The sequence below is a fragment of the Elaeis guineensis genome, chromosome 4 (assembly GCF_000442705.2).
Source record: "Elaeis guineensis isolate ETL-2024a chromosome 4, EG11, whole genome shotgun sequence".
NCBI lineage: Eukaryota > Viridiplantae > Streptophyta > Magnoliopsida > Arecales > Arecaceae > Elaeis > Elaeis guineensis.
Window position 1 is genome coordinate 132,224,651 of NC_025996.2, and position 18,962 is coordinate 132,243,612.

The following is an 18,962-nucleotide window of genomic DNA, read 5'->3' on the forward strand; positions in this document are numbered from 1 at the left end:
GGATGCAGTTAACTTCGTGAATCGGTGCTTCCCTAGAATATCTTCTCTTTTCTTCTACACTATTAAGTTATACTCCATTTTATCAATGAATTAAATACCATTGATGAGGTATTAAATAATATTTATTATATTATACAGGTGGCAAAGTAATATACAAACAAATGGCAAATGGAGAGCTTTGCCAAGGCCTATATATATATACTCTTTTAAAATGATCTTATCCAAATATATTATTTTTAATAAAAAAATTCTTATTCCACTATAAATTTTTTAAGCGTGTCTGGATGGACTACTTCACATGGTCTTTCATTTCCCATTTCTTCTTTGGCATATTTTGGGTCTCTGGAAGTGGGTTAGGGGCAGCCATGGAGGGAAGCATGCGATGCTCTGCCAACTACGTCCCCCTCCCCCACTTAGCTTTCTCGAGTGCGCCGCCATTGTTTACCCTGACCGGATGGCTATCGTCTGTAGCTCCATCGCATATACTTGGAGCCAAACCCGTGAACGCTGCCTCCGCCTCGCCCCTGCGCTCACCAACTTGGGATCTCTCGAGGCGACATCGTAAGGCCTTTTTTTTATCATTAAGCTATATATTTATTATTGTTTTTAGTGTTTCTATCTTTAAGATTTTTTGTTTCAACTATTTTATTTATGTCTTTATTTTATTTTATTGAGGGAGGTATACTCTTTTATCTTTTTTTTTGGATTTTGACTTTGATACGTGGTTTGGTAAGTTATATCTATTGCTGCTTTGGTTGGTTATTAGATTGTGCTCTTTTTAGTTGCTTATTGGATTGGGCTCTTTGATTAATGAACTTTGCTGGACACATGTTGATCTGCCGATTAGTGTTCTGATCAAAGATTCAAGTCCCGACAGAAAATCCTATGGGACTACCGTTCTGGGGGATATTGGGATGGGTACCATTCTATAAGTTAGGACATGATTGTTCCAGTGTTATCCTGGCATCCTAGCACATCTTGAGACATCCTTGACCCAAATGTCAGAATGGGGTGGGACGGCGGCCTGTCCTATTCCATTAAAAAGCAGGACAGCTCTATCCAATAGGATTTAAACTTTCATTCTTATCTCTTATATCTTGTTTGTTTCGATCTTTTGCATCTATATCTGTTGTTGTTGGCTAATTACACTTTAACTAGCATAATTAGGTTTCAAATTATTTGGTGATTTATGCTATCTATTTGCTTAACCATCCATGCTCTTGGGCTTTGTGTTTCTATCCAACATTTGTTGAATTTTTTACTATACTTTCATTGCCTAACGTTGTACTGGATAGGTTTTTGAGTCCCCATAATCTGCTAAGCCTTGGAGTGGATTCATTTATGAATCCTTTCTAGGTGGTCATCTTTGATTAGCCTCACTTCTGATACCTTGGGTATCTATTCTCGAAATTTATGCTAAGCTGGATAAGAAGCAGAGGTGACGTCGGAGGCAATGAGTTCCGTGGTGTTTTAATTACAATGTCATCAGTCCAAAACCGGCATGGCTCTTATGATATCTCTTTCTAGAAAAATGGTGGAAGATGCATCAATTGTTTCATTGGATCGACAAAACGACATTAAAAAAAAAAGGCCCTTGAAGAACAGGGACGAAGCTGAAAAAGGATAAAAGAAAAGTTCGAGAAAAGTGCCGAAGTTAGAAATGGCAAACATATAAGATATTGGATGATCAAACAAACATGCAAGAAAAACATAAACCAGGCCTGATGTAATGTACAATTTAGGTTTTGTTATCTATTCTCAATATATCTCCACATTGTATCTTTGGGTTCCTCATGATATGCAGTTCTATATCTATGTTTTCATGTTCACTTTTGGATTTGATGCTAACTTGTTTAACTTTATAGAGAAAATTGTGAAGCTATGGTCATGTTGTTGATTGCTATACAGGAAATTCATGCTACGTATAGATCTTTATTTTTTTCTGTTATATATATAGTAAAGAAAATATACTATTAAATTTGCCTAATTTGTATTTCTTTAAAAAAAAAAAGAAAAGAAAAGGAAAAGTTGGCCTGATTAGCTGCTTTTACTGTCATTTCCTTTGACACTATGGAAATGGTCATATATATGCTCAGGCTTTACAGATCATTTTGCTTCTTCTAGCAGAGTTAATTAAAGGGATCAAGTAAGATTAAATTTTTATCTGCAAACCTACTTGTGGTGGTTGTTCTAATTGCTGTATAATTGTAACTTTCCTATTTTAAGCAGAAGAAGGACAAATTCTAATTTTTTTTCCATTTGGTTGTTGTTCATTCATTCATGTAAGCATCTTCTTTCTTTTCTTTCTTTTTGACAAATATATCTAGTATTACTTTCAGTAAGCATCTGCCAGACGTGAGAAACATTATGCTGCGTGTGACTATCTGAATTTTTTTTGGCAAGTGTTGTATTTAATCACCCTGAAAATAACAAATGCGGATCTAAGTGATTCATGGTATACATTTATGAACTGATTATTTATGCCTTATTGCTGCCATTGCAACTGCTGAAAACCCTATTGTCATGGTATTGGAAGGTGAAGCAGTTTTCTCTCTGGATCATAAGTTTATGCAATATTTACAACACTTCTGTGTGCTTATAAATTTAGGCACATGAATCAGGATTGGCAGCCTTCTGCTATTTCACTGTCATAATTAATCACTTACCCAGTTGCTGCATTTACAAAGTCTTCTAGTTATGTTGTGATGTTGATTCCTTGTCTCAGCAAACTCATATAGAAGCAGTGCTTTTCGGTCACCCGGCGGTGCTCGAGGCGGCGGTGGTAGGGAGGCCAGACCAGCAGTTGGGTGAGACTCCCTGTGCCTTTGTGAAGCTGAAGGAGGGTGCTAGTGTTACTGCAGATGATATCATAGAACTCTGCTGCAGTAGGTTGCCTCATTATATGGCTCCCAAGACTGTTGTGTTTGAGGATCTTCCAAAGACTTCAACAGGAAAGACACAGAAGTACATTCTCAGGGAGAAGGCTAAGGCCATGGGAAGTCTTTTTAAGAAGGATTGAAGCGAAGTTTGAGATCCAATGGAACATATGGTAATCTTTGTTAGGGTTTGTGGTTTTTTGTTTGGCCAATTCTTGCCATTGGAGCTATATGATGATTTCTGCGTAATGTCATCAATAAACAGTACTCAGTACAAGGGCCAGGTTGATTCATTTGTGTCGTGTAAACTGAATTCTGGATATCAGAATCATTCCTGAATTACTTAATGCAACAGTCTCTCTTGAGACTGAAAAGCTTCATCCTTTTATTTATTTTTATTTTTTTTTGTTTTATTGGTCCTGATTTAAAATAGAGCTGTTAAAATAAGCAGTCCTAGCCCACGTGGGCTGTGGGTTAGGGTCGGGCCAGCCCATTTTTTAAAAAAAAATTTTTTTCCTTATTTCTCCCTTCCCTTCCTTCCACCCGTCCACCTCGGCCGATCCTCTGCCTCTCTGCCGGCGGACAACCTGCGCCCACCCCCCCTCCAACGGGCCACCCATGGCCCTGCCCCGACGTCATCCTCCATGCCATCCGCTGTGGGATCATGGGCAAGCAAGCGCTGGCGCTTGGCGCGGTAGCATTTGCGGAGCTTCTCGACCTTGTGTCGGCACTACACCGAGATCTTGGAGGAGACTTGGGGTAGGCTGGTGCATCAGCAAGCGACGGCGTTAGCGACCTCCTGCCAGTGGGAGGTGCGGAGGTTGCCGGAGGGTGTACCACTTGTCATGATAAGAGTCGATCAGGGCTAGGGTTTCCTCGTAGGTCCAGTAGGGAGGAGGGAGGCGGCGGGAGGAAAAGGAGAAGAGGGGAGCCGAGGTGGAGGAGGGGGAGCCGGGAGGGGTAGGGGGAGGGGGATCAGGCTGGGGACTGCGACGGGGAGGGGGATGCTGCAATAGCCGCACCGACGGAGGGAGGCACGGAGGAGGCGGGACCACCGAGGAGGGAGGGGAAGGTGCGGAGGAGGTTGGGCATAAAGATGACCAGCTTCGTGTCGTTGCTGTTGTATCGCAGTCGAAGCAGAAGAAGAGGGAGGGGGAGACAACAGGAGAGGAGAGAAAACTCCAAAAAAAAAAAAAAAAAAAAGCCATCAAATGGGCCGGCCCACGGGCTGACCTGGCCTTAACCTGGTTCAGCCCATGGGCTACAAGGGCCGGGCCAAAAAGCCCACTTTCATAAATGGGCTAGAATTTTTCAGCCCGATTCATCTCATTTTTAGGGCCAAATGAGCTGGCCCATTTTGATGGCTCTAGTTTAAGGATTGGTAGATTTTAGATAGATATCTAAAGCTCTATCTTTCTACTCCTTTATTTGCCCACAATTAAGATATCTACCACCCATCTTGTGAAATCTCCAACTCCTCCATCTCTTGAATATGCAATCATGAGAAAGTCCTTATGCACCACGTACAGTGTAATAAAATTGATGTGAAGTGCACTATCTAACTATATTGAAGCACGTAGCTATCACTTTTCAATATGCATTTAATATCCACAGTTCTATTTTTTCATTTAAAATTTTGAATGACAAAAATGCTCTCCTATTTTGAAAAAATTATGATAAAATGAAACTGTAGATATTAAATATATATTGAAAAGCGATAGCTACATGGCCCAATCAAATGGGACGATGTATTTTTTTTACACTACATATGATGTACAAAGAAGTAAAATTCTTTGTGCACCACAGACAGTGCAGAAAATCCAATGTGGAGCGCACCGCTTTATGTGATTGATCCACGTAGCCACCATTTTTCAATATATATTTAATGTCTGCAGTTTCATATTTTTGTTTAAAAATTTTGAATGACGAATATATCTTTATTTTTTGTAAAAAATTATGACATCTTATGTTCATATCATGACATCCTGCGTGCAGAAAGTCATAATTTTGACGTAAAATATCATAATATGCCACCGAATGTCATAATTTTTTTCAAAAAGCAAGAGTATTTTTATTATTTAAAATTTTTAAATGAAAAAACGGAACAGCAGATATTAAATGCGCATTGAAAAGTGGTTGGACAAAAATGTTCCTTTTATATTATGATATCCTGGGCTATATTATAACATCCTGGATCATATTATGATTTCCTACATATAAGAAGTCATATTTTGATATAGAATGTCATAATATGCCATAGAATGTCCTAACTTTTTGGATCATATTATGACATCCCACGTGCAGGAAGTCATAATATAAGTTTTTTGTCATAATTTTTTCAAAATCATATTATGGCATCCAATGTCATAATTTTTTCAAAAAGCATGAATATTTTTATCATGCAAAATTTTTAAATAAAAAAATAGAACTCTAGGTATTAAATATAAGTTCGAAAGCGATGGCTACGTTGATCAATCACATAAATTGATGTGCTCTACAGTGGATTTTCTACACCGCTTGCGGTGCATAAAGAATTTCTCATATAAAGAATTACTCATGCCATCACTTTATATGATATCCTAGCCCGTTTGAAGTTGAATAGGGAGTTGGGCCCAGTCCACTTGATTGGTCCAGATGGATCATAAAGCCCAAGAATGAAAAAAAATGCAAAGAGAAGAAGAATACTCCAGTGGGAGTTCTCCTTCACCCTCTCGATTTCACTGGAGGGAAGCTGACTTCGAGTGAGAGTTGGCCTTCCTCCATTCTATTTTTAACGAGCCCTCACTCTCCCCCTTAGATCCCATACCCAGATCGCTAAAGATCATCAGCGATTTTCCATCGTTTTTCTTCTTTTTTATGGATGATCATCATCAAACCCATTGGAAATCATGGCAGAGCACCACTGGGAAGCTAGGTACAAGCCAAGAACCTTTTAGTAAACCTTTCTCCCATCTTCCTCAGCAAGAGGGAGGCTTGATTCTAGCCAACAATCATGGGATTATTCTTAGAAAACCAAACCCCTATGTTTTCTTGGTCTCCGCCTATTTTTTTTAATTTTTCCAATCATCTTCATCGCCAACCTCTGGTGGCAGCCTCTCGATAATGCCAGTGTTGCCTCAGCCACCACTGGCCACAACCATAGCCAATGGGGGGCCATCTACTTTTCTAGGAAAAGAAGGAGAAACTAATCCCCTGTTTCACCGAAGGAAGAAGAAAGAAAAAAAAAATTACAAAAATATAAATCAGATTTGAACCCTCAATCTGACTATATTTTGAATCGTGCCAATTTGGGAGTTATACATTGATATTCTAACTATTACTAAGCTCATGATATTTTGCATTGGCATTCTAACTACTATTTTATTGTTGCTTTATTATATCGTGAATAGATATCCTGCATGCTTGTAGAGAAAATTCTCTATGAGTATGCCGTAGTTGTTGACTTATGATCTAGGGTTGAATGTGCGATACTTTCCCCTAGGCTTACTCCATTGTAACCAAGCTTGTACTTGTACAATGGTTAATAAACAAGCTTCTGATCCATCACTGTGATCAAAGCTCTACCAAGCTAGAAAAGATGCTTAGAGTGGATCAAGGACACAAGAACCTCTCAACTTGATAAATTATATACGTTATCAAGGTTTGTAAGGATCATCAAACTTGCATGATCAAGCTCCTAGCCTGCAAGCACATGCTTGAGAGAGGCTTTTGACTGGATGGTCTCCAAGACTAGCCAGGCCTCCAGGCTGGTGCAAGATCTTTTGGAAGAAAACGACAGTTCCATTCTAACAAGAAGCCTTTATGTACAACTAGAAGCCTTGATCTTTTGGAGCTATATGATGATTTGTGTCATGTCATCAATAAACAGTCTTCAGTACACAGGCCTGGTTGATTCATTTGTGATACGTAAACTGAATTCTGTGTATTAGAATCATATCTGAACTACTTGAATACAGCAGTCTCTCTTGAAACTGAAAACCTTCATCTTTTTTTTTTTTTTTTTCCTTCGTTTTTTGGTCCTGGTTTAAAGATGGGCAGATTTCAGGTAGCTTATTTAAGAACAGTGAAGTTGGTTAAAGGATCAGAGTCTCAACTGTATGCCTGTATTCCCAGATAATGTACCTTCTCATCCAGGGAGGCAGCTCATCTAGTTTTGAAACAATGGCAAGGAGCCATTAGTAATAGTCCCATGGTCGCCCATTACGTGGATACAAATAGTTCCCTAGATTGTATGGCACGGAAATGGAACTCGTACCAGTACCACACAGAAGGGTGGTTGATTGCTTCCAATGGAACGTCGCATGCGTCCAAAATGCATTGATGAAGTAAGGAGTTCTCCGGAGTATTCTTTCTCAATGTTGAGATGACAATTACTGAGAGCAGTAACCGTCCATATTGTCTTCCATGTTTTGACTCTCCTTATGTTTGCCCAGAATCAAGATATCTATCACCTACCAATTTAGCCCATGTACCATTTTTGACTGTTCCCTCTTGGTAGGGGTGTGCAAAAAAATCAGCCAAACTGCGAACCTAATCCAGTCTTTTCGACCCTCCTAGAAATTCTCTCCTTTAGGTGTGAGCCAATTTCAACCCTCCTAGAGTTCAAAACAGTATTGTTCGATGAAGCTCCATAGTTCATTAATTTTTGAGTGCAACATATATTACCTCTCTAGCCCAAGAGTGCACTCTCCAACAATGGCATTTCTGTATATATCTACAAGTGTCAGCTCTTCTAAGAACAATGCCTGAGCTGTTAAGGAGATCATATTATGAATAAGGGTTATGATGCATATTGAGTCTCGTACAGATATCATTTATCATAGATTCACAGCTCAAGAGCTATAACTACTAGAGGAGGATTGACTTAGGCTAATAAACCCATATGGCACCTCTTTTATTGGCCGATATAGGCCTTTGACATGTGATCTGCTACAGTCTGCCATGATATGTACTGCATTTGGTCATATTAATCATTAGCTTTGTGCAATGCAAAGATGGTCACGATTGAGAGATTGAATCTCACATTCAACTACAACTATGAGTTAAAAATGAGGTCTTCAAATTTCAAATGTCAATATATCGATTATCTCAATGAATTGTCTAGATCGAGATGAGTCGAGATCTTAATTTATATCGATCGATCGATATGGTTGGCCAGAAATTTTGGATGCAAGCAAGATTTTTCTAGTTCTTGATTTATATTTTCATATTGAGGTATCGTAATCTCATCCAATATGAGAAATTCAAATTAGGAACCATATTGAAGTACTAATTGCAAGATTTATTAATTAAAAAAAATCATATTTAAGAAAGTAAAATAGCGATTAAAAAAATCAACTGTATGAATGCATCACATCAACTGATGCTTTGAATTTCATTAATTATAGTGGCAAAGATAATAGCTCTAAGACTATATATATATATATATATCATGTCCGGGCATGCTCAATACCGATATAGACTGGGATCTTGGCCCAAATCTTGGACAAGATGAAAACCTCGACTGGGAGGGTCTAAACACCATACTATAAATTGGGTTGGACCGCGGTCCTATTGGGCTAGCTAGCCTTTTGTGCTCCATGTACTAAAATTGTATCAGGGGATGGCAAAAAATTCAATTGGGTTGGGTCAAATGTAGGTCGGGTCCATGGTTCATCAATTCAAAGCCAACTTATTTATTGAACATGTCACAAATTCAGATCTAAGTCCACTCTATTTATTAAATAGGTAATCCAAGTCGACGCACATAACCTATTTATGAAATATGTCGAATTTGGTTAAATGGACTACTAAGTAAATTTTTTGATGAATTAAATGGATTTAAACATGTTAAACAAGTCAAGCAGGTTGAGTTAAACTAGATAAAATTGGTTAAGTAGGTCTTCAATGGATTAAACATGTTTCAAATGAGTTAAACTAAATTTGAACCTGGATAGGTTAAACAAATCATATAATTATTAAAATGGTCAAAATAGGTTAAACAAATCATTGGTCTAAATTTGAACCTGACTTGTTTTAATAAAAAAAATCAGGCAAATATTAATTCATTTATATCAAATTTCAACTTGTTTAAAGTGGAAAACTTGCAAGTGAGAGCATAAATTACCACTCCTAATTGTACCACTCTGTCCACTGCTGCATATAATTTAGGTTTGTAATCTTATGTTTGGCCAATAAATCTTGCCATTGGAGCTATATGACGGTTTCTGTATAATGTTATCAATAAACAGTCTTCAGTACAAGGGCCTGACTGATTCATTTGAGAAATGTAAACTGAATTCTGAATCTTAGAATCATTTCTGAACTACTTAAATACAACAGTCTCTCTTGAAACTGGAAAGCTTTATCCCTTAAATTTTTTTCCCCTTTTTTTTGGTCCTGGTTTAAAGATGGGCAGATTTCAGGTAGCCTATTTAATCACAGTGAAGTTGGTTAAAGGATCAGTCTCAACTAATGTACCTTCTCATCCAGGGAGGCACATCATCTAGTGAAGTAATAGCAAGGAGCCATAAGTAATAGTCCCATGGCCCCACATTACGTGGATACAAATAGTTCCCTGGATTATATGGCACGAAGAGATGAGAGCAACATACGGAAACTCGTACTAGTACGATACACAAAGGATGGTTGAATGCTTCCAATGGAACGTTGCACGGGTTCAAAATAGATTGATGAACTTAACGAATTCTCGGGAGTACTCTTTCTCATTCTCGGGAGATGACAATTACTTGGACTGCTTACCTATCTCGACCTCCATCTTTTGACTCTCCTTTATTTGCCCAGAATTAAGATATCTACCACCCACCAATTTAGCCCATGCACCATGTTTGATTTGTTCCCTTCTAGTAGGGGTGTGCAAAAAACCAGCCGAACCGGAAATCTCTTTTTTTTTTTTTTTTTTGATTCTATTTAGTTTATATCATTTTTTTTTTCATTCAGTTTTATGTTGGTTTGAGAAATTCTTGAATCAAAAATATTCAGTTCAGATTCAATTTGAATTTTAGTAAACCGATTCAAGTAGACCCAACCCAATACATACATACATACATACATATGTACATGTGTGTGTATATATATAGACCAATTTTTTATTTTTTTCTTATATTCAACTTTTATATATAAAACCAGATATCAATTCAATAATTCGAACCAAACCAAAATAAATTTTTCGGAACAATTTCAAATAGTTTTTGTAAATGGATGGTTCGGTTTTTACTTCCACATTCTAAAAAGCCAGTGTAAATTGGTCCGGTTTCGAGTTTAACTGGCCCAAATTGATCCATCTGACTCGTCGTGTATATCCTACCTCACACTATCTCTTCCCAAGCTCCAATCTTCAAGTCCTCGCTCTTTTTATCAAAACTCCAATTCCTCCATCTCTTGAATAGTTGATCACTTTCCTCAAGGCTTGCTGCATTTCCTCAAAGCTCTACAAGCTAGACAAGGTGATAATTATAGTGGCTCAAGAACAAAATAACCTCTCAACTTGGCAAATCATATATGGCATCAAAGTCTCTAAGGATCATCAAACTTGCATCAGCAAGTTCCTAGCTTGCAAGAACATACTTGAGAGAGGCTTTTGATTGCCTCCAGGCTGATGCAAGATCCTTTGGGAAGAAACCTTGATTTACAACTAAAATTCAATTGACTTAAACACAAACCACTAAATTTTGGGTCCACTCTATGTCAATCCATCTTCCTCTCACTAATCATATCATGTATGGTGCTGAATCATGTATTATATGTGAGATAATTTCAACTTCTTGATTCCAAAATTCTACCATTCTCTAATCAAGCTCCACACCAAGTTATTTTTATGAGGTTAATACATGTTACGACTTGAGGCCAAAAATCCACTCTTCAAGAGCCATGGTTCAAAGTTTGAGTTAAAGGAGTAGGTACAAGTCAAAACCCAATTCAACTTAGAAGCTTAAGCCATTTTGGATTCAATCATCTATATCAAACCACTAACCTCTCACAAACTATTTCACGCAATCTTACACATATTTGTAAACATTCTCTCCCTTTAGGTGTGAGCCAATTTCTCTTCTAGAGTTCAAAAGAGTACCATCCGATGAAGCTCCATATCTCATTAGTTTTTTTGAGTACAACATATGTTACCTCTCTAGCCCAAGAGCACACTCTATAAGAGTGACATTTCTCTACATATATATAAGTGTCCGCTCTTCTAAAAACTATTTCTAACTTATTAAGAGGACCATATGACTTTATAAGGGTTAAGATGTGTATTGAGTCTCGCACTAATACCATTTGTCATAGACTCACAGTCCAAAAACTAGAGTTGCTAGGAAGAGGATCAACTCAGGCTAATAAACCCATATGGCACCCCTTTTATTAGTTGATATAGGATTATGATATATGGCATGCCACAATTTACCATGATACATACTGTACGAGGCCATATTTATCATTGTTGTTGTACAACGTGAAGATTGTCATGATTGAGAGATTAAATCTCTCATTCAACTGCAACTATGAGCTAGAGATGAGGTTTTTAAATATCAATATATTGATCGTCTAGATGAGTTGTTAAGATTGAGATGAGCTGAGATCTTGATTCATATTGATTGGTATGGTAAGTCAGAAAATTTGGATAGAAGCAAGATTTCCTAATTTTCACATCAAGGTATTGTAAATTCGTCCAATATGATAGATTCAAATTAGGAACAATATTGAAGTATTGATTCCAAGATTTATTAATTAAGAAATCCTATTTAAGAAAGTAAAATAATGATTAAAAATATCAACTATATGAATACATATAATATCGACTGGTATCTTGAATTTTATTGATTATAGTAGCCAAGATAATGGCTATCATGTTGGGAGATGCTCAATACCGATACAAACTAAGATCTTGGCACAAATCTTAGACAAGATGAAAATCTTAACAAGGAGATTTAAACACCATACTATAAATTGGTTGGACCAAGGACTTATTGGGGTGGCTAGCCTTGTGTGCTCCCTATACTAAAATTGTACCCAGAGATGGCCATCCAATTAGGTTGGGTCAAATATAGGTCGAAGCCATAGTTCATAAATCCAAAGCCAACTTGTCTATTGAACATGTCACAAATTTAGATATGAATCCATTATATTTATTAAACAGATAATCCAAGTCGACCCGCATAACCTACTTAATAGACAGGTCAAATTTGGTTGAACGGACTAATTAGATTAAGTAGGTTTAACAAATTAAATGGATTTAAATGTTAAACAAGTTAAATAGAACTAAAATAGGTTAAGTAGATTTTAAATGGATTAAATATGTTGTAAACATATTAAACTGATCACATTATGACCCAATATAATTATTAAATTGATCAAAATAGGCCAAAATAAATCATTGATCTAAATCTGAACCCAAATTATTTAATTAAAAAAATTAGGCAAATTAATTCATTTATATCAAATTTGAATTTGTTTAAAGTGAAATATTCATGAGTGAGAGCATAAATTACCACTCTACCCACTCTATGCACTCTATCAAGGACGTCCACAAGAACCTCTCAACTTGGTAAATTATATATGGCATTAGGGTTTGCAAGAATCATCAAACTTGCATTGGCAAGCTCCTAGACTGCAAGCACATGCTTGAGAGAGACTTTTGACTGGGTAGTCTTCAAGACTATCTAGGCCTCCAGGTTGGTGAAAAATCTCTTGGGAAGAAAATGAGAGTTCAGTCCAACAAGAAGCCTAAACTAGAACCCAATTAACTCAAGCCATTAAATTTTGGATTGAGCCATCTATGTCAATCCATCTATATCTCTCAGTTACTTATTTCATGTATGGCACTAAATCCTATACAAGATGTTCAATATTCTCTCTTTTATGTGTAAGATAATTTCAACTTCTCAAATCCAACCTACAACTCTCTAATCAAGTTATTTTTATGAGTTTGATATGTCTTACTGCTCCAGAACAAAAGCTACTCTCCAAGAGCCACAGTTTGTAGTTCGATTCAAAAAGGATAAGGTATAAAACAGAACCCAATTCAACTTAAGAGCCTAAACGGTTTCAGATCCAATCACCTGTCGTCCATTATTTATTTCATATTATCTTACACAAGATCCTCAACATCTTCCTCTGTAGGTGTGAGCCCATTTCAGCTCTCCTCATGTTCAATACACCACTCTTGGATGAAGCTTTGTGCCCAATTAACTTTTTGAGTGCAACACATGCTCCGTGCCCCTTCAATTTTTTGAGTACAATATGTGTTACCTCTCTATCCCAACAGCCCACTATCCAAGAGCAATATTTTACTACATCCCTAAAAGTGCCTACTCTTCTAAGAACTATACCTAAGCTGTAACGGAGATCATACAACTTATGAGGGTTGTGATGTATATTCAATCTCATACTGATACCATTTGTCATAGACTCAACCGAAAAGCTTATAAGCTATTGGGAGGAGGATCGGTGTAAATTAATAAACCTATGTGGCACCCTTTTAATTAGTCGATGTCGGACTATGACATATTGCATGATATAGTTTGCCATGATATGTACCATATAAGGCCATATTAATCATTATTGTTATGTAATATAAGATGGCCATGATTGAGATTTTGAATCTATCATTCAACTGTGAGCCAGAGATGTGATTTTTGAGTATCAATATATCAATCAACTTGATAAGTAGTCAAGATCGAGATGAGATGAGATCTCAATTTATATCCATTAATATAGTTAGTGAGAAAATTTGGACAGCAAGATTCTCCTAGTTCTTGATTGATATTTTCAAAATGAGGTATCACAATCCTATCCATTATGAGAAATTCAAATTAAGAACCATACTGAAATGCTGGTTGTAAGATTTTTCAACTAAGAAATCCCGTTTAAGAAAGTAAAATAGTGATTAAAAAATATCCACTATATGAATATATCGTATCGATTGATATCATGGATTTATTGATTATATTGCCAAGATAATAGTGCCAACACTCTATATATTTATATCATGTTGAAAGATGCTCAATATTGATATGGGATCTTGGACTAGATCTTGGACAAGATGAAAACCTTGACCGAGAGGATCTACACTCTATACTATAAATTGAACTGGACTTAGGGCCTATTGAGCCAGCTAGCCCTTTGTGCTCCTTATCCTAGAATTTTACCCAGCAATGACAATCCAATTGGGTTGGATCAAATGTAAATCGAGAACAAAGTTTATCAATCCAAACCCAACTTATTTCTTGAACATGTCCAAAATTCGTATCTAAATCCACTCTATTTGTTAAACAAGTTATCCAAGTTGACTCGAATATCCCATTTAGCAAACATGTCGAATTTGGTTAAACAAATTAAATAGGTTGAACCAATTTTCAATAAATTAAATAGATTTAAATAGATTAACTAAGTCAAGCAGATCAGATAAAATAGGATAAACTAGGTAAAGTAGATTTAAAAAAGACTAAATAGATTTTAAACAGGTTCAATTGGTCAATATAATTATTAAACTGGTCAAAATGGATTAAATAGATCATTGGTTTAAATAACCTAACTTATTTAATAAAAAAACAATCTAAGCCAAGTTGATTCATTTACGATTTAAATATATTTATACTAAATTTGAACTTATTTAAAGTGAAATATTTGTGAGTCAGAGTATAAATTGCACTTCTAAATATCATACCGTCCTATCCACTGCTATACATCATTTACATCTTAATTGAAAAGTACGAGAAGAAAAGCACAAACTAAGGAAGAAGCATTAGCCTGATCAAGAAGGAATTATTGATTAAAACGTGGATTTTGGACCATCTAAAAAAAAAACATCGTCATATCATTCCGAGATTCAAAATTCAAAACTTTCTGCTTGAATGAAAATAAAATATATAGTTAATCATGGTTAATCATTTTTAATCTAATATTTATTAAATTTTTTTAATCTTATGGAATGATATATGGCGTTTTGTTGAATGATCCAAAACCTGTGTAATGGAACAGTCCTAACCATTAATTTTTTCTGACTGAGGCTTCCAAATGGAACCCAGCAGACGGGAGAGAACCACACCACAGTCAGTTAGGTAGGACCGCCCGCCTTTCCTTGCACCCTCCGCTGCCTTCTTTTTCGAGGTTGCAGTGCAAAAGACTGCACGCTAATCCCCTCTGCTTGCTCTGATCTCACGGCTCCTGCTCCTGGCCCCACCTCCGCATCCAATCAACATCCCTCGTAGCCATCGAAGCCTCCCCATCCGTTACCACACTGCCACGGCTACACCCACTCCCCCGCCTTCTTAACACAGTCTCTCTCTCTCTCTCTCTCTCTCTCTCTACGAACTCTCCATTGACGCCGTCAACCTAGTCACTCCTCCCCAAAGCCACGAATAGTTCCCCTCTCTCTCTCTTTCTCCCCTCTCATCCATCCTCCCAGCATTAGAAACGGGTGAGAGGCATTTATTTAATATAAAGATATATTAACGTCACGGTATACGTTTCCTGAGTTTCTTTTATTTTTTAAGGAACGTTTTCCAATGCTATGGACAGGATTACTTTTTAGGGGTTCTCCCTTCCACGTACTTTATTCTATATAATATATCCATTCATTTATTTTTAATATTTATTTGCAAGAATAAGCAGAGAGGTAAGCGAAAGCATCGATTTGTGTAATCATTTGGATATTATTACAAGGACAATCCTACTTTTTGGTGCATTTAGAAAGTAGATAGGATTAAAATTATTTGAATGAACTATTTGTTCTAACCGCGCTCTTTTGTTGGTGGACAATCCTTTTTTTTTTTTTTTTCCTTTCTCGGTAGAAATGGATAATCCTTTACTTTGGAATTACCTCTCACTTATCTTTCTTCTCCCAGGTTTTTTCTAATTGAATGGGGTTCCAACGGATACCAACATATCAGCCAAAGCAAGGATGATGGAGAGGGACACACTGTCAGACCATTTTATAATTCTTAACACCCACTGTCGGACCATTATATAATTCCATGGAGACAAACATATCAGCAAGCGCAAGGATGTTGGGGGATTCTCCCTTTCCCACCCACTCGCTCTTTGATAAAATATTTCAAATTTTTAAATTTTTGAACTTCTAATTATGGTCTTATTAAATAGCGATCAAGAAGAGGTGCACTATTTTTTTTTATTGTTTTGTTATTTTTATTTGTTTTGCAATCCCTTGTCCGCACGTCCAAGTCTTATCAACCAAAAGTATATAAAATGGTTAGCTGGTCAAGTTTTGGTGGAGGGTAGGTGGTCAATGGAGTTGTTTTGAAATGCATGGGGTCGGCTACGTAAAAGTTTGTGTCGCTTGGACTTTGTGAATTTATAATACGCTGAGAAAGTTTTGGCTGGTGGTAGCTTGAGCAAGTTTCAACAAAACCGAAGCAAACTTAGGATTTATCAATTTATAATTTGAATAAAGCTTGCAGACAACAGCTAGGTGATCCGTAATGTATCTAGTCTTATGGGGATACTTTGGGAAATGGAGCAATGTTTAAAGCCCTATGGGAACATCTCGTATTGAGTGATTGAATATTTAATTCTAAGCATTACAATTAGCGTTTAGTTTTCTTTGCGAGACCAAAATGCCAATTGTTAGCATGTTGGGCGTGTTTGGTTGGATAAATTATGGGATCGGACCCTTCTACCATATATATCTTGGGTCATCAAATAAAAAGCCACCTGATCATCTAGGAAAGTAATTTTTTTTATTCAAATCAATAAAAATTGTCAGCAGATCAACCATAATTAACAGTAAAATTTTTTTTATTCAAAATTTTCAATTAAATTTGGATAACAATATATCTTTTTCAAACAATAAATGCCGTGATGACATCTCATTGGATGGCCTAAGGTACACATGGTAAAATAATTACAGCCAATAATTTTTTATTTGATTGAGGGGAGTAGGGAAGGGCAAGCAAAAAAATCGATCCAAACTGCTAATTTTGGTTTAGTTTGGATTAGTTTTTTTGAGATTCATTTTGGTTTCTGTTTAACAATTTTAAAAATCAAAAAAATCAGTCCAGCTTTGGTTTTAATTTTGAAAAATCTGATTTAAATCAAACCAACCGTGGGTGTAATCCATTCAGTATAGTTAGAAAAAATTAAAGTGAATGACAACCCATTTAGCCTATCTCATAACCTACTTATTTGCCATAAACCAAATAGCACACAATCCGATAAACTGAGCCAATTTTGGTTTAAATAAATTTTTTTATGTGGTTAGTTTGGTTTCGATTTTGATTTTAGAAAATCGATTCCAATCAATTTAGTTTAAAAATGGATCCCAAACATATCCGAACTGAGCAATGCATACCTATAGAGAGAGTTGGACTCGAAATGAGAATAAGAATGAATAACTCTTCTTTCAGTCATTTCATTCGGATCAATTTTTATTCTGATTTTGAGGGAAATGAAAATGTCTTAATTTTTAAAATTAAATTTTTATTTTTTTCTAGTATTACTAACTAAACATGCCATAGGATATAATCATTTTAATTTCTATTCTAATCTATTTTGATTTTAATTTCAGTTTCAATTTCAATCACAAATCAAATATACATATAAAAAATTAAAAAAAAATTATTGCAGTTACGGAGTATTCTTGGCAAAGAACCATTAAACATTCTTGCAAAAAATAAAACCATTAAATATAAAAATAAAATATGATGGTTACTAGGGTTTGGAGCTATATCATATCAGCGTAAAGGACAACTTGCCTTGCTTGTTAATCAATGAAAAGGTGACGTTACCATCTAGACAGTGAAATATCCCCCAACTTACGTTCCCTTCTTGGTCCTTTTGTGTGTTTTTTTTTGGGTAGAGTCCCTTTCTTGGTCCATTTGCTTGCTTGGTCTTGAACTAATTAGGTCGCAGAGATCTCATTCATGTGCTGTTACCAAATTTTGTTCCAATTACATCACTAGGAATAAAAAAATGTTAGGTGAGAATTGATTGTAATAAAATTGCTAGGCGAGATCTAATCATCTTTCGCTTGTAAATTTTAAAATATGACAATGAGGATAAGAGGAGTATGAGTTTTGTAGAACTGGCTTTCCTCCTATCTGATAGTCACATAAGTCTTAAGAAAATATTATAGTTGAATTGAGAAATGGTTAAGAGGTGCAATACCATTGTACCGCATTAGAAAAGGTATTATATCCTAAGTATATGTGGTGGTGCATCATGCCAATCATAGACCCTCATTTTTCTAGGTTATATCACCGACATGAGAACTTGGTGGATGAAATCTATAAAAATTAGTATTTGTAATTGGTGTGGTGCATCACCGTATGATACATATGGCATAAGATATAATTTTTCGCATTTTAGAATACCACCAATACATGCAATCACATGAGCCGAGGATCTTCAATATTGAGTTGAAAACAATCTAAATAATAATACTAGGAACACAAGACATGCCAATTTCTGTTTTGTGTGGTTGTTATTACATCTCTATTCTTTTTTGTTAATGAACCAAAGTCTCCATCATACCTCTTGTAAAGAGAGCACAAGCGGTTTTATTGTTGGGTCATTTTCTTTGCTAAATCTTTGCCTTTATCGTACAAAAACACAAAAATCTTTTTTGCAATGAAACTCATGAACCTTTGATAAACTTGGACATGATCTTTGCAAAATCTCTTATTTCTGCAAACATTTTTGGGACCACCCACAGATTCGCCCATGCACAATTCTCTTATTATCCTTCATAAGGTTAGGCAATTGTACCTTGTAAGCTGAGGTTCATACGTTTGAGGTTGGCAATGCTGCCACTCAATTTGCACCAACTGCAAATTAGGGTTCAGATCGCAAAATTCGGTTCCCAAGCATCTGTGGAATAAATTTCAGATTCATATATAACTATAAAAAAATTTTGAGAACTATCTAGAGTATAAAGATAACATCATTGTGATGGTTTGGGAGTTCTAGCCATTTTCAAGCAAAGCTGACAAAGACTCTCCAGTAATGTATGATAAGCAAGAAGTTACAGGAGCTTTTCCATTTTAGATTGGTTAACCTTTGATCAGACCAAGTTTCCTAGAAGCATCATCAAGTAGATTAAGAACAAGCTAGTTTCTTAAAGCTAGGATCTTCCAT

The 18,962-nt window shown here is 36.1% G+C and overlaps 1 long non-coding RNA gene across 1 annotated transcript; it reads left to right on the top strand.

Annotated features, from left to right (window-relative positions):
• The first annotated feature begins 310 nt into the window (after positions 1-310).
• On the top strand, positions 311-3,262 carry LOC114914127 (uncharacterized). The gene is made up of 2 exons (XR_003800752.2): positions 311-561; positions 2,726-3,262. It is a non-coding gene; the product is annotated as an uncharacterized lncRNA (long non-coding RNA).
• Positions 3,263-18,962: the final 15,700 nt, after the last annotated feature.